At 42.0% G+C, this 12,743-nt stretch overlaps 1 protein-coding gene across 4 annotated transcripts in view; it reads right to left on the minus strand.

The window, feature by feature from the left end:
- Positions 1 to 12,743, minus strand: part of ZNF385A (zinc finger protein 385A) — a 260,612-nt gene that overhangs the window by 22,459 nt on the left and 225,410 nt on the right. The window lies entirely within an intron of this gene.

A 12,743-nucleotide genomic window follows, 5' to 3' on the forward strand; every position in this document is an offset into this window, starting at 1 on the left:
ATCCTGTGTTTAAGGGTTTGCATCAGTTTATGTAAAGAACATGCTTAAAACTGTGAACATTTGGTTTTATTTTTATTGTGAAGCAAAAACAAATATGACAAAATAACTGAAAACTGCAGTGTGCATATCTATACACCGCCCTAAAGTCAGTACTTTGTAGAGCCTCACTTTGCGGCCATTACAGCTTTGGATAACTCTCTATGAACCTTCCACATCTTGCCACTGGGATTTTTGCACATTCCTAAAGTCAAAACTGCTTCAACTCCTTCAGGTTAGATGGTTTCCAATGGTGAACAGCAATCTTCAAGTCTGACCACAGATTCTTAATTGGATTAAGGTCTGAGCTTTGACTAGGCCACACCAAAACATTTACACATTTCCCCTTAAATCACTTGAATATTGCTTTAGAAGTATGCTTTGGGTCATTGTCTTGTTGGAAGTTGAATCAAGGTCCCAGTCTCAAATCACTGAAAGACTGAAACAGGTTTTACTCAATAATAACTCTGAATTTTGCACCATCCATCTTCCCCTCCACTCAGACAATTTTCCCTGTTCCTGCTGCCAAAAAACATCCCCACAGCATGATGCTCCAACCACCATGTTTTACCGTGTGGATGATGTTCTTGGGGTGATGAGCTGTGTTGGTTTGGTACCAAACATAGCTTTTACCTTGGCGGACAAAAAGTTCAATTTTGGTCTCATCTGACAACAAAGAGTCTCCATATATATTTTGACAAATTCAAAACAAGCCTTACAAGTTTTGTGTGTAAGTAAAGGCTTTTTTCTTCCCACTCATTCATAAAGGTCACCTCTTTGGCGTGTACGGCTTATGGTGGTTGTATGGACACATGCTCTAGTCTCTGTTTGGGAACTTGGCAGCTCCATCAGGTTACAATTGGTCTCTGTGCTGCCTCTCTGATTAATCAATTAATGCCCCCATCGCCGGGGCTGAGAATTTTGGTGGGTGGCCCTCTCTTGGCAGGTTTGTTGTGGTACCATGTTCTTTCCATTTGATAATAATGGATTTGATGGTGCTACAGTGGATCATCAGAGATTGAGATTTTTTTAACCCAACCCTTACATGTAGTTCTCAACAACTTTGTCCCTGACTTATTTGGAGATCTGCTTGGTCTTCATTGTGTTGCTTGGTTAGTGGTGCCTCTTGCTTAATGGTGTTGCAGCCTCTGTGAACATACAAACTCCATGCAGATGTAGTCCTTGGTGGATCTTGAACCAAGGACCCCAGGGCTGCAAAGCAACAGTGCGAACCACCGAGCCACCATGCTGCTTGTGTTTCGGTTTCTGTTGTTCATGTGGATCGCCCACCAGGGCAGTGGGGTACTCGGTACCGGGCCGGTATCTCAGAGGGAAGTGTCACAGTAGCGGTGACCCAGTCCATGGCCCTGGGCGTCCATGTAAAAGGGGTGTTAAAGCGTGGCTGATTAAAGTTTATAAGGGCATGATTTGTGACGCCACCTGTGGTTTCTGGTCAGTTTAACCAGCGCTGCAGGGTTGCTTCTCTGGGACAGATGGTGTGGTGCAGCAATGATGTTGAAGCTCCCCACAGGTGGAGCTATAGTCCCAGGGAAGGGTAGCTGAGGTTGGTAAATGGGGAGATGGTGTAAAGAAGTAGATGTAGCAGAGTCGGGTGTAAGGTGCAGGAATAAGTGGAGGACACAAGGGCATGTAGTTCCAAAGGCTTTACTCACAGTCTGGTGTGCACAGATGCCCGCTTCAGGGCCGTGTCCTCCAGGTCAGGGGCTCAGCCAACTCCCAGGTAAGGTAAAGTGCACCTTTCCAGCACTCCTCCAACATGTGCCTTCTCTGAATGTCTCCACACTAGCGCCTAATCTGAAGTACTTGTAATTGCGTATTAAACTCAAGTTCCTCCTTCTTGATGTTACTTAGAACTCTACTTGTATGGCAGACAGCTGTAGCCTGCTTCGGGGACTTCTTGCTATCATGTCCCACCTCACCCATGTTGCTGTTGTGCTCCCAAGTCTTAGATGGGAATAAAGTGGTGACGACTTCTATTCCTCCGGTTTCTGCTGCAGGAACATCAGTATCCATACAACTTCGGAGACCGGACTCCGGCCATGTGCTTCAAACTTGAGGAAGGGCTCTGCACTGACCCTAGTCCTTTGTTCTCTTCTCCTTACGTTCCGTACTAAACTATCTTCCCTATGAAGAATCAGGCTTTCTATGGCTCTTTCCTGTGCCAGCAGCTCCAGGTCACAGGAGTCTGCTGCAGCACTTCCTTCATGCCATCCCTCTGTGGGGATCTTTTCTCACCAACTGACCCTTTCCTAATATTCTCCCGCTCTCTTGTGCAGTCTAAGCTCCACCCACCTCCCAGCACTCTTTGTGTTCCAAGCAGGGAGCCACCAAGGTTGCTCTGCTACACTACTGGTGTGTGTGTGGGATGTGAGTGTTGGAGTGTGGTCAGGTGTCTCCACCTTACCTGGATAGTGGGGTACCACACCTAAGGAGGAGGTGCAGTACCTCTGTGGTGACTGAACCCTCAGGGGCGCCACATATGTGCTTGATGATGAATTCAAAGAATGCGCAGTGGATACTAAATGATGAGAACATGTACATAACCATGGATGCACATGTGGGTTCTGTGAGAGGTGAACTGATCTTCAGGGCTTGACATAGCATGCACAGCTCTGGCAAAAATTAATAGACCACCACATCAAAACCCTGCCACGGGCAGCCCATTCTCCAGATCTGAACCCCATTGAAAACCAATGTAATCAAGAGGATGATGGATAGTCACAAGCCATTAAACAAAGAAGAAGTGCTTAAATTTTTGAGCCAGAAACAGTGTGAAAGACTGGTGGAAAGCATGCCAAGACGCATGAAAGCTATGATTAAAAATCATGGTTATTCCACAAAATATTGATTTCTGAACTCTTCCTGAGTTAAAAGTTAGTATTGTTGTTTCTAAATGATTATAAACTTGTTTTCTTTACATTATTTAAGGTCTGAAAGCACTGGGTTTTTATTTTTTTAATTTTGACTATTTTTCCTTTTCAGAAAAAAAAATATTGCTTGAAAATTCATAGACATGTTGTCAGAAGTTTGCAGACTAAAAGAACAATTTACATTTTACTCAAAAATATACCTATAAAGAGCAAAATCAGACAAACTGAACATTTGGAAGTAGTCTCGTAATTTTTGCCAGAGCTGTATGTGAAGAGATGGATGACTTACACAGAGAGGACTATTAATGGGTAGATCAACATGTCAGGAACATGGCAGAACTCAAACTGAAAATTAATAAGTAAATGTAATAATTTTATATCATATATTTAATTACATGCATTTATAACCAAATGACCAACCTCTCCCAAGTCATATTTCCTCGCTGCCCAGCTATTGTAGATTTTGCTAGATAACACAATGATGGCGTCATGTTGGGATGTCTTTACTGTGGCTAAATGAGACATGGGATCTCAACACAAATGTATGTTTTTTATTGGTCAAATATACTAAAATTTAAAGGATTTACGTTAAAAAAAGTCTTAAAATAAAACAAATTAAAATTCCATTTTGGGTGGCAAGTGAAAGAGATTTTTCCAGGTGGAGAACACAGTTACTGCTGTAACAGTGAGTAATGATGGTAAGAATGCAGCAGGCAGGGTCAGGAGCTATCAAGTTCTGCGTGAGACAGAAAACTATATTTATGGCTAAAAAAATGCTGCTCTGAAAGCACAAGAAATATTGCATCTGGAATGTCAACCCCATGTGCTTAGAGGCATCAGGGACATTAGACAGATTTTTGTATCTTTTTGAATAGCAGAATAAGCATTCAGTAGGAGAATGGAGAAAGGGAAAGCCTAAAAGCAAGAAACAAACAAGAATTAGGAGATTATAATAGCACAAAGCATACACTGTGCAAATCACTTGGCTCAGCAAATCACCCATATGTGCTGAAACAACTAACCTCTCTCTGCGAACACTCACAGATGACCTAGAAAGTTTTATTGTAAAGAGAAATGGGAAAACACCTTATAGTGTAGGCTCATGCACATAACTGTTAAAAAAAGAAGAGTGGTTCCCGTGGTTTGGTCGGATAGCGCTCTTCCCTATGTTACTCTATGGGGCTGTGCACATGTCCGATTTTTTCTTCGGACCAAATCGATCCAAAGAAAAAATCACAGCATGCATGATTTACCTCCAAGAATCAGGTGGCACTTTGCCCATTCAACTGTATGGGTCTGATTTTCACAGACAATACAGAGAAGGTGGAGAAACTTTTTGATTCCTCCACCTTCAAGAAAATCGGATCACACTCTGATCACAGTCTGATCAGAGTGTGATTAGCATAATCGGACCAATTTTTCGGATGACCCTAGCCTTATAGTAACGTGGAAAGCATTATGATATGTCATATATCTTTATTAATGATCAGCTTTTTTAAAGGGGTTATGTGAAGCTTTTAAATGTTTTCTTATGGGGCTAAGAACTTACAAGAAGGTAGTTACTAAATGTCTGCCTGCTTTACCCTGTGGCGATCTCTACCACCTCAGAGTAGTTACAGACCGCTCCTGCCAGCGATTCTGCAGTTTCCATTGACATGATGTTGAAAGAGCAGCTTCTTCTATTTTGGTATGCTCTGTTGATGGGACACCTCTGCTGATGTCATGCTGATTGACATCTGGCTCACCGCAGTTAGGCAGCGGGGAGCTGGCTTTTAGTCACCATGACATCGGTAGTGACGTCCCCTCAACAGAGCAGTAGAGGAAGATCTGCTCTGTTGAAGTAACATCAAATGAAGCAGCAGAATCGCCAGTGGAAGCAGCCTGTGACCTTTTTGAGCTGGCAGGGATCGCCATCGGGTAGAACGGGCAGATTGTTAGCAACTACCTGCCTACAAGATATTAGCACCATAGAGAAAAAAAATACAAATCTTCCAACCCCTTTAACAATGAGCACCAAACCTTCTGTTCTACCACAAACATACCTTATTAAAATCTTAGCAACCTACAACTGTTGTTTTGAGTCCAAGTAATACGCACTTGTAAGCCTTTGAAATAACGTCTCATGTCAATATGAGCCATATATTGGCAAATGTGGCTTGAACCTCAAAGATGAGGGATTTGAATTCAACAAGCTGATTGTCAAAGGTTTTCTGCAGCAGATCCGCAATGAAAATGGCACAAAAAACACATCAAAATTCTTGTGTGCTACATGTGGATTTCAAAATCCAGAATATTTTGTTTGAAAATTTGATATGGTTTGATTACGATTTTATGCACATCTGTATCTGCCACAATCTCTGTAGCAGATTCCATCATATTTGCAGAGAAAATCAGAGCACTGCACTGTACTCATTTTTCTTTTGTCAGATGACGGACACCATGATGGACCTGATGGACACCATTATGAATCAGTGGCTTCTGTTGAGTGCTGTTAGTGTCTTTGAAGTGACATATCCAGAACCCCCAGGATTTTTGTTTTTCTGTTCAGAAAGGATAACGAATATGTGAACATGGCCCAAGCAGACTTGTAGGAATGTGGCACCCCTGAGGGTTCAATCACCACAGAGGTACTGCACCTCCTCCTGAGGTGTGGTACCCCACTATCCAGGTAAGGTGGAGACGCCTGACCACACTCCAACACCTGCACCCAGCACAGACACTTTAGAATAGCGGAGCACTCTGTAAGTCAGCTGCTTTGGTTCACAAAGGGTGCTGGGGAAGCGGGTGGAGCTTGGACTGCACAAGAGAGGGAAGAAGGTTAGGAAGGAGTCAGTTGGTGAGAAAAGATCCCCAGGGGAGGGATGGAGTGAAGGCAAGTGCTGCAGCAGACTCCTGTGATCTGGAGCTGCTGGCACGGGAAAGAGCATGAGAAAGCCTAATTCTTCAGAAGGAAGATAGATTAGTACAGAACGTGGGGAGAAGAGAACTGAGGACTAGGGTGAGAGCAGAGCCCTTCCTTAAGTTAAAGCGCATGGTTCGGAGTCTGTTCTCCGAGGTTGTATGGATACTGAAGTTCCTGCAGCAGAAACTGGAGGAATAGAAGTTGTCACCACTTTATTCCCACCTAAGACTCGGGGGCACAATAGCAACGTGTGTGAGTCGGGACCAGAGAGTAGGAAGTCCCCGAAGTGGGCTACAGCTATCTGCCGTATGAGTGGAGTTCCAAGTAACATCTAGAAGGAGAGATTACAGCTCGCACCGTTCCAGCCCTCTAAAAAACATAATAGAATTTGGCTGCCTTTCGTTTTGTTGGCGAACGTGCCGTACTCTAGGAATCCTACAGAGTAATATTACTGCAATAGTTAACAATGAAGTACAGTATATCCTGTATCCTTGTGCCACCTAGAGACATACCAGGCGGGCAAAATTTCTCACCAGGACACAATCAAAAGGGTGCATGGTTTGGGAAGCATGTCAATTCTTCATAGTCATCATCCAACGTTATATGATAACTCTAGTTCTGGAATAGTAGTAAATTAGAACAGCAGAACTTCTTGGAGTAAATATGGGGCTATCCTGAGTACAAGAGGCCAAGAGCTCATGTGGAAGCCAGGTATTCACTTTATTGTTAGAAATTGGCAATTTATGAGTATATGAGCCCAACTGATGCCATATATTACGCAATGATATGATGTAGTAATGAGAACAGATACACAGATCTAAAAGCACAAACACATCGTTTCTACATCCACGATTTTCTGTTGCCTGTTTTAAGACGAAATGGAAAAATGTTCTTTGGTTCTAACATGTTTTATGGTCTTCATCTTATTGACCATTAGAGGGAATGTTGCAGAACGTGTTGGGAGTGCTTGGCAGACTTCATCGCCATTCAGAGTAAATGTCATAAAACAGTTTGGAAAAGACATGTCCTCAGCGGCACGCAAGAGTGTCCAAACTTTCCACACATTGACAGAATGATCCAAGCAGTTCTTCATTTTCTGTTATGTCATTATACAGCCAAATGTCCTTGATAGAAGCATTACAGTATGCAATTCCCGTCACCACTATACTTGAATGTATATGGCCCACTACTGCTATAAGCATGTGCATAAAATCTCATAACACAAGTAAATAGCTAATTTCGCTTAAGGCTTGAATATGAATGATGCATTAACTTCCTATAAAGAAAGACAAACCTCATCACCGACAATTAGGCACAATGAGATGCATATGTTCGGGTAAATAAAGTGCGAGCACCAAGGGACACGTTTCTTCACTTTGGGGGATATAAGGCTTGGACAGAGGGGTGTAATGCTTTTAGTGAATATGATTCCCAGGGAATTTATCCAAAATTTGATAAGTGGCCCCAGCTGGAGGAATAATTACACATTTAACTCTTTTAAGCATAGGCAAATACGCCTTTCCTGTCGTCTTGAGGCCAAAGCTAAACATATCAGTGCACCTCACGGCCCAGAACAGATTGTAGGAATTATATTACATAGAAAAGGACCTTTTTAAAGTAAAGACAGAATCTTGAGCCAACTACGGAGATGTAAACTGTGTTTGAGATCCTGCTGTCAGTTCTTTATGCCAATCTTCATTGGAACCAACCCGATGACCTACATGAAAGGTCCGTTATACTGAATGAGGCATGTTGCCGGTGCATCCTCCACGCTAGGTTTATGTAAGGTGAAGATGATGTCATATGCAAGGCATCATGAACATTTGGCTCTAGTACATAGAACCAAATGCCAGGTTTTAGCACTTGACAGTAAATCTGAATTAGTTCTGGCTGGAAGTACCTAATGCCAGACCCTTGACAGGAAAGCGCTTTCTCAAACAAACAGGAGCAATTATCGGAGAAGCCATGGATCATTTTTTGCTTTGTGTTTTATATTATAATATGAAAGGGTTCTAAACTGAACGTAAAAAAGATAAATATTGTACCACCATGATGTGTCACAGGTCAGAGGATCCAAGGGAGGCTTATCATATGAGCAGATGTCAAATTGCTAGATCTCCAACACTGCTATGAGATTAACTAAATAACTACTAGGATTTGATGTTTCTACATTTTTGGTCCTGTACCATTTATTCACTTTTAGGGATGAGAGGACCCATGGAGATTCGGGATCTGGTACCCGACCTGAACTTTAGTCCAAAGTTCGGTTCGGGTACCAGAACTTTACCCGAACTTAAACCAGAACCCGAACCTCATTGAAAACAATGGAGACCCAAACTTTGGATCTGGAAAATATCTCTCCCTCCTGCTCCCTCCCTCACTCCCTTTCTCTCTCACTCTCTCATTCCCTGATTTCCCCTGGAACTCTGAATATTAAAACAGACTTTCGGGAGCAGCCCGTGTTATTATTATTATTTTACTCATTTATATAGCGCCATTAATTCCACAACGCTTTACAGACATTATTGGTGTTCAAAGTTTAGCACTGGACACTAACTGTCCGGTACGAAACACAAGCTTTTACGTTCGGGTTCACTTATCTCTATTCACCTTTTTTACATTTGGAAAAAAGATATTGTTTAAATAGTGATTATTTTTATATAATGCATATTAAATGCATGATTGGAGTGCCATGTTTGGCTTCTTATCCTAAGCCCTGAGGCAAGGCCTTTAAAACAGTTGATATTGACTAGTAGGTGCAACATCTAGTAGGTGACACAAGTTTTTTTGTCCTCTTTCTCCATACAGAGACTTTTTGCATATTTAAATTCCCAAAGGGGCATTACATAGCCTGTAAGTCTCCTTACGCTAACTTGGCACTCTCTACACCCCTTTAGGGTCACTACATTTTTGCTACCTCATCTGAGAGCAGCATAATTTAGGAAAAGAGACTCTGATTCCAGCGATGCATCACTCAGTTTACTGTTTGGATCAGTTGTGACAAATCAGAGTTTTTACACGTAGCATGTAGCAGAGGTCAGAAAGCTAATTCCGAGGCCCACCAGGCTCTCTTTGTACATTGTCTATTGACAGTAAGGTGCTTATGAGAGGAGAGTGTGTGGTGGGACCAGGGATCACAGGAGCTGTAGTGCAGGCAGTGATAATCTACTGGTGATAAAACATTCATTGTATTCAAACAATAGCACACAGTCTAATAAGTGACACATCCCTGAAATCTGTGTCCCAGCCCCTAACTCATGCTGTCCTCAGATTAAATAGCAAAAACCTGCTGACAGATTCCTTTTCAATCATCTATCAGAGGCTTGTCACCCAGCCGGAATAATTCTCCTGCTTTGCACTGATGAGGCGCAAACTTCCCGAAATACATATCTGCAAATGGAGTGTCTGGTTTGACTTCTTATCCTTAGTCACATGGAAAGGCCCTGTAAAGGGTAGAACAGTGACACTAGAGTTTCTGTCCTCTTCCTCTCTGAAGACACTACTTGTATGGTATCCACATTTCCTGTCTTGCAGATAGACGATAATTATACACCTAATCCCACAATACTACTTTTGTTACTTTTGTGCTATGAACTGTCCAAATACACCCGTCAAAAAATTTCCAATATCATGTAAACTACTCAAACAAATCTATAATTCACTCCCACTTAAAGACCATCGCTTTAGACCGATATATTTAATATAGCAAACATTTAAATCTGAGCAATTCGCCAGTATAATTTCATTAGTTTGAGTCACTAATAGATAATACTGTAGAGAGTCCTCGCTATTAGCAGAGAACTCCCCAATAAAGTATTTGAGAATGCTTTTTCAGTCCCTGATAAGGGATTTGATAATGTTTTTTCAATCTAATTAGTGCTGGAAATGCATTTACTTTCTTCATACAAAAAGTTAAGTGTGAGAGTTCAGCTATATAATGAAAACAAGGAATTAACTTTGTGATGCAAAGGGTTAATGCTCTTTCAATGACATGTTATGTCAGGCTCATATGGAAAGAGTTTGAAAGTCCTAAAGTATAATTAGCAAACCTCTGTGTAATTTGGCACAATTTTACATCTTCCCCAGTGATGAGGCAACTAAATATCCCACACCCTTAAAATTAAATCCCTAGAGAGCACCATTAAGTGCTACAAATTATCCTAAGATTTCATATAATGAGAAAAAGGTTTAAAATGAAGTGGAACACATCATGGTTTCAATACAATGTGGTCATTTCTCCAATCAGCCATAATATTAAAACTACAGAGAGGTGACAATAACAACTTAGATCTCATGACAATGGCACCCCTCTAGGACTAGGAGTGGGGCATATCAGTCAGCAAGCGAACTGTCAGCTCTTGAAGTCGATGTGTTTAAAGCATGAAATATGGACCAGTGGAAGGATCTGAGCAACTCTGATAAGGGCCAAATTAAGATGGCTAGACGACTGGTTCAGATGAAAACATAATTCTCCCTCTGTACAATTCACTCGTCAGACCACACTTGGAGTATTGTGTGCAATTTTGGACGCCGGTGCTCAAGAAAGACATTACTGAACTTGAAAGGGTTCAAAGGCGGGCTACTAAAATGATAAATGGAGTTGGTTCACTACAATAACCAGAAAGGTTATCAAAATTAGGTCTATTTACTCTAGAAAAGAGAAGACTTAGGGGAGACCTAATATATATGTACAAGTATATCAGAGGGCAATACAGAGATCTCTCCAATGAACTGTTTGTACCAAGGACTGTGACAAGAACAAGGGGGCATTCTCTTCGTTTGGAGGAAAGACAATTTCTGCACCAGCATAGAAGAGGGTTCTTCAGTAGTGAGGCTCTGGAATTCTCTTCCTGAGGCAGTGGTGATGACCAACTCACTGAATGAATGTAAGAAAGGAATGGATGCTTTTCTTGTGAGTAACAATATAGAAGGTTATGAATAACAGAATATTATAGGTAGATGGTTGTCCCAGCTTAGGGGAATGAATTTTTTTCCCTATGGAGAAAATTGGCTTCTACTCTGTGGGTTTTTTGCCTTCCCCAGGATCAACAATGCAGAACAGCTGCACTAAAAATAGTCTGAACAAGATGGACATAAGGTCTTCCTTCAGCCTTCAAAACTATGTTACTATCTCCACAATGGCAGGTATTGGAGGGTGTAACTGGAATCCAGTGGTTAGTAGCTACTAAAAGTGATCCAAGGAAGGACAGCCAGTGAACCAGTTACCGGGTCATGGGCATCTTAGGTTCAATGAAGGCATGTCTTATCCAGTCTCACAGGAGAGCTACTAAAATAGAAATTACAGAAAAAAATATTAAAAATTTTGAACACAGAACTGCAAATTTGTAGGGGTCTTCATAGCTGTAGCGTAATCAGAGCACCCATGCTGAAAGCTCCTACAATGGTCATAGAAGCATCAGAACTAAACTATGAAACAAAGGAAGAAGATGGCCTCTTCCAAATTATGTCTTTGCTTGCTTTTACTTCATGTAAATGTGCATTCATTACCTGGGGACAAGATGGCTTCTGGATGAACAACTGGGAGCGGGCATGATGCTATGGGCAATGTTCTTCTGGGAAACCGTGGGTCCCGGCATACACGTGGATGTTACTTTAACATGTACCACCTGCCTACACATGGTTATAGACTAAGAACCCCTCATGACAATGAGAATATCATCTTTTAACAGGGTAAGGTGTCTTTCTTCAGTGCCATAGATGAAGAACATGAACAGTTGCTGGAATGGCCTCCAATATCCTCAGATCTTAATCTGACTCCGCACTTGTATGACGTGTGATTGAAAACTTATGAACTCCCCCAGCGAACGCATTGTGCACTGCAGAGAGTAGACGGTTTCTGACCCAGGACTGGAGGGTATGTATATGTTATATATACTGCCGGCCAGTGGGCGCAACCTCGCTTCCGTACACTCAACATGGAATTGCTCAATACAAGGGCCCTGGCCGGGAGAACTCATACATACCCTCCGCCGATGGCACTGTCTGGACTTACAATCAGAGACTGCTGCTCGAGCAGCATGATTAAACCTGCTATGGGAACTCCAAGTAAACCAAAAAAAGTCCTACGCCTTCCAGAGGTAGCGTCCTCCTTCCTCGGGGTTACCAATTAGCAATCCCTGAGGCAGGAAGGTACTACTTCTGGAAGACGTTAGAATTTTTGGGCTCACGGGAGTTCCCGTATCAGGTGTCGTCACACTGCTGGAGCAGGAGTCTTTGATTATGAGTCCAGGCAGCGCCACCGCCCGGGGCCCCAAGGATGTAATCTCACTTTTCATTGATACCAGAAAATGTATCTCTTGGGGAGATTACCCATCGACATTGGACCACATCTATCCAGGTAATGATTCACGTCAGCATATTACCCATAAGGTTCTCCACAATTATAGGAAGGAGCATTATATACTCCTATGGTTACCGCGTCTTTGTCCTCTTTCACATGTTTTAGGTCTCATTTGGTGCATATTAGCACATTTACTGTTAATTTTATTTATATACGCGTTTTTACGCACATAGGCTGTCAGTGCATTGTGATATGCTGCTTTTTGTACCATGGTGGAAGCGTTAGTGTATGATTTTCTATTATCTTTCATTAACGTGTCTTCTTTTTACCATTGATGTAGTTGGCCCTGAGGAATCACTTGTAGACCAGTCTGATATAGCGCTAGAGGACCAAGTTGAATATTTGCGAACGTTAGCTAAGGCTCTGCTTTAAATTGAAAAGTTCTACCCCAAAGGGTTTTCCTGGCAACAGAAATATGTAAAAAAAAATCTCTAAAATTTATAGAGATACACAAGGTTTCCGAATCTGAAAATGGAAAGCGGTCAACCTTACGTGCACTTGGAGGGTGTCCAAACATGTTGAGTAAATGCTTTGAGGATATGATGGGCTGCCA

The sequence above is a fragment of the Dendrobates tinctorius genome, unplaced genomic scaffold (assembly GCF_039654945.1).
Source record: "Dendrobates tinctorius isolate UK_male_01 unplaced genomic scaffold, ASM3965494v1 ptg000145l, whole genome shotgun sequence".
Lineage (NCBI taxonomy): Eukaryota > Metazoa > Chordata > Amphibia > Anura > Dendrobatidae > Dendrobates > Dendrobates tinctorius.